Genomic DNA, 4,879 nt, shown 5'->3' on the forward strand with positions numbered 1-4,879 from the left:
CAATATCATGAACACTACATCCATTTGATCCAAATATTACCTCGGTTCCTTGATCGCACATCTGACTGACACTTAGAAGATTATGTTTCCAGCCATCAACATACAAAACATTTCCTACTTTGACCTTTTCTTTCAACTGAGCAGTGCCTTTTCCTTTTATGACTGTAGGGGTATCATTTCCAAAAGAATCTTTCTTTCCCTTTTCTAAAACGCTATATGATTCAAGTTTTTCTTTATCACCTGTCATATGCTTCGAACATCCGTTGTCGATGTACCATTGATTTTCTTGTCCTTCTGCATATAAATTTGTCCCACATCTTTCTCGTTGCGGTTCCTTAATTTTCCATGTTCTGGCACTTGAGGTTTGTTTGTTCTGAGTTGTCTTCCAAAACCTGCTCCTTTATTCAGAATCTTCATGACCGAAGTTATTACAAATAGAACATTCAATTTCATTTTCAAGGGCCGAAAAGTTGTTATAGGTTCTTTTCATGATTCCAGTCATACTTCTTTGTTTTTGAGCTTCTCTAGTCATGATTGTCTTATAGGCAACACATTGAGCTGCTTTGTGGCCAAAGTTATGGCAAGAGAAACATTGGCCATTGAAGAAACTCCTTTGATTATCAAATCTACCTGCCAAATGATTGTAGTTTCTATTGTTATCCATTGTTGAGGTAAATTGAGAAGATTTTACCTATGGCTAGTTGTAGCTTCTGTTCATCCTTAAGGTGGATTGCCCCTAATTTACTTGGTATTCTTTGTTTATTCTTGATGTAATTCGTCCTTGATTTACCTGGTGATCTCCATTGGGATTTTTCTCATTCCTCCTTGCTGCATCGAGATAACTCTTTGAGGTGGATGCTTGAGATGCTTCTCCATTATACCCCAAACTAGTCTTGATTAGTAGAGAACATTGTACATTGATAATCTCATCCAGAGTTTCAGATCCTTTAACAAATTTAAGATTAAGAGCCTTTGTTTTCTCAATTTCTTTTCTAAGGCAAACAATTTCACATTCTAACTTCTCAAGAAATTTTTCTTTTTCATCAAGTTGGAATTGCAGAGTATCAATGATCACATTATTTTATTCTAAACATGTTTTGAGTCTAGAAATCTCTTCATAAAATCCATCCACATCTATAGCATCGATGTAATCATCATCTTCAAAGGCCATTAAAAGTTTATAGTTAATACTTCATTCATCTTCATCACTATTTGAAAGACCATCACTATCTTCATGAGTGTAGTAACTTTTCTTAGTTACATTATGTTTTTTGTTCCATCTAACAGGTTCCATCCCTTTGTCAGTTTTATCCTTATGAGGACATTTGGTAGCATAATGACCAACTCTCCCACAAGAAAAGCATTTGAAAGGTAACTTACCTCGGAATCGTCCAGCACCCCGTTGAAGATTTCTGACAAAATTTGATTCTTCTTCTTCTTCTGACACGTGTCCTGACTCATAGTACTCTCCTTTGCCTAAAGCCTTGAAGGCAGCTTCTCTCCTGTCTGATGGACCTCCTTTTCTCATTTCATAAGCAGTTAGAATTCCATGCAGCTGTGAAATTTTAAGGTTTTGTAGATTCTCTTCTTCTTCTATTTTAGAAACTTTAGATTCAAACCTAGAGGACAAAGATCTTAGAACGTTTTCAACCACAACAACCTCTTTTATTTCTTCACCCAATTTTTTCATACAATTAACAATCTCATGTACATGAAGAAAATAGTTAGCCACACTTTCATCATTGTACACTCTGAGATTTTCATACTGAATTATGAGGGTTTGAAGTTTTGCTCATTTTACCTGATCATCTCCTTCACAGCTCAGTACAATCTTGTCCCATATTTCTTTTGCGGATTTAAACTGCATAACCTTGACAAATTCTAATTGAGATAGACATCCTAATAGAGTATTGATTGCCTTTGCATTTGTTTCATATTTCTTCTTCTCATCCGGATCTGTAGGAGTTGCTGATGGAAAAGTATACACTGTTTCTATGATATCCCAGACTTCTGTACCAAGAGATTGAAGATAGGCAATACCTCTTACCTTCCAATATACGAAGTTTGTTCCATCAAAAATCGGTGGCTTGATTGATGCTTCCCTCTCGTAGTTGCTCATGATGAAAGATCTTCCTTCAAGCGATCAAGCTTCTTCTGAAGGACCTACTCTGATACCAATTGTTGGAAATAATACTGGGGGGGGGGGGTGAATCAGTATTATCAAGTCAAATATTCCTTTTCTCAAAATCAAATTATATACACTACTTTAGTTAATTAAACCTGCGTATATACGCAACTTTGCAGAAGGAAACCAACGTATATAAGGCAAACTTTTAATTTACTTTATCTTTCTCATGTTGATTGTTAATCTGTGCTTTCAGAATCAATTAACCAGTAACCAGAAACAGTAAAACAGAGCAGAAAGACAATCGCACACAAGAACACAAGATATAAGGTGGAAACCCAATGTGGGTGAAAACCACCTGCTGCAATTCGTCTCTATCTTCGTTTAAATTGGAAACTTCATTTACAATGTACTGGTGCAGTCCTTTACCAGTACACAGGCTACAACCTACAGAGAACTACAACCCTCCCTTGTTCTCCAGCTTCTCCTGGAAGGGAGCTACAACCCCCTTAGCTCTTGCACTAGCCAAGATACTAGTATGTAGGTGCTGGCCTACAGAAGGCTATAACCTTCTCTTTCTTTCAGGGACCACGTTTCATAAATTTTCAGACTGGATCCACAAATAAAATCAATCAAGCATCAAGAATTTGTGCATCAACCAATCACCTTTTCACCAATCAAAACTGAATCAAAATAAATGCTTCTATGACGACTGTACCTAGATCACAGTAACAGTAACCATACACCAAATCTGAACCCAGAACACTGCAGCAATAAACAGTAGCAGCTACGTCATAACTCAAAAGATATACGCTACTTCAATAACCTAAAACCTGTGTGCATACGCTTCTATGTATGGAACAACCTGTGTATACGTTGTTTTCATTCATTGAACCGGTGTGTATACGCGCCTTCGCTTCACTGAACCTACGTACAGATCTATAAAGGATAATTCGCTCTTTCATATATTCAAACACTAATTAACCCAGATTATCATATCTATAGATCAAGCAAGCGCCACATATAACAGATCAAAATTATACAAAGATACTATCATTCAAGCTTAAAGATTATGATCCATCAATAGAACTTATCCTTCTCTTTTGCGCTCAGGTTCCTCCTTCATTCAGATCTACATCTATATCATGACCCAATTACCAGTATTCTAGATCTAGCACTTTATCAGATATTCAATAATAATTCAGATGTCCTTTTCCCACATGATCTCCTTCCTCTTTTATATGTTTAGGCCTTCCACAATACCACGGTCCAAAACCATAATAAACCAATACCACGGACCCAATAGTTGGGATCAACACTTCTGACGAGGTACCATGGTCCAAAACCATAGGTTCAAATACCAAGGGCTAACTACCACGGACCAAAAGTAAGTTCTCCAACATATATGCGATTTTCCTTGCATGAAAGTGCATGTATACGCATACGCGCCTTCGAAATGTCTAACCCGCGTGTATACGCCTCTTCATCTAGATGAACCTGCGTATATGTCTTTTCCTTCATTCTAAAAGTCTGAACTGAGATCTGTTACCAAAGAGAGTTGCCATCAAGGACAACACCTATGCCATAGCTCCAAACCTATGCCATAATGCCAACAGTTTTTAATATGTTCCATACGATATATGTTGTCTCGTCAAGCACTCTGAGTGTGTGATCATAGTCATCTCCTATCACTATTCGCATCAGTTTCACTGATTCCACACTTAGCCAAATTTTAGAAAATTCCCAACAACTTAGGCTCATCCTGCCTTCCTTAACTATGCATTATGTAGTCCCATATTTCAAGATACAACCTTGCCTCTTGAAACTGCGCAAATTTTAGTTCCTTCCTTCTAGGACTACGCACTACGCAATTTTAGTGCTCAAGCCTGAGCCTTTGCCTCTAAAATTGCGCAATTTAGCCCTCGAGCTTAGCCCCAACTATGCACTACGTAGTCTATGAGATCAAGCCCAAACCCTTAGCTCTTGAATTGCTCAAATACACAATCACCATGTCCTCTTTTCCTCCCAGAAATGTGTAGCTGACAGAAATAATGGAAAACCTTGTAGCTTGTTTCATTGAGCCTTAAAACTACACAATTTTCTTGCATAGTCTAGCCTAAACTGTGCATTGTGAAGTCTCAAGGTTCAAGCCTCAACCGTGAGAAATTTAACTACGTAACTATGCAATCACCTAGGTTCCTTTGTCTTCCAAAACTACAGAAAGGTAGAAAATAATGTTCAATCCCTCATCCTAGCTCCCTGAGCTCCCTAACTATGCAATATTGTTTCTTATTCTAAGGCTGAACTGCGCATTGTGTTGTCTCAAGGCTCAAGCCTGAACCTTGACTTCTTGAGCTCTGTAAATGTCTAGCTACTGAGCCTCTCCCTCAACCTACCACTCGATTCCGAATTAATTAGTGGATCATCATGCAGCATCTTAGACTACAGGTTTATTAGACTGATGTCGTCTGGTCATGAGTGGATTGTAGATGCAAGAACTCTATCATGTTATGGCAAGATGATGAAGAAGGAGATTGAGAACGAGGACATGATAGAAGACACCTAAGGAGTTGAGGAGATAAGATAATCATTAGAGAAGAAGATGAAGGAACAATGGATTACAACTGAAGATCAAAGATCAAGACCACATGAAGACTCCATTTGATTCACAACCCTTTGGACGGTAGATATGAAGAACAGAGTGTATCTCTCATGAACATGAAGCATTGGATACATCGCTTATTGAATAAAGAA

Source organism: Pinus tabuliformis, chromosome X, assembly GCF_031772625.1.
Source record: "Pinus tabuliformis cultivar Carrire ecotype Pingquan chromosome X, CPIR1, whole genome shotgun sequence".
NCBI lineage: Eukaryota > Viridiplantae > Streptophyta > Pinopsida > Pinales > Pinaceae > Pinus > Pinus tabuliformis.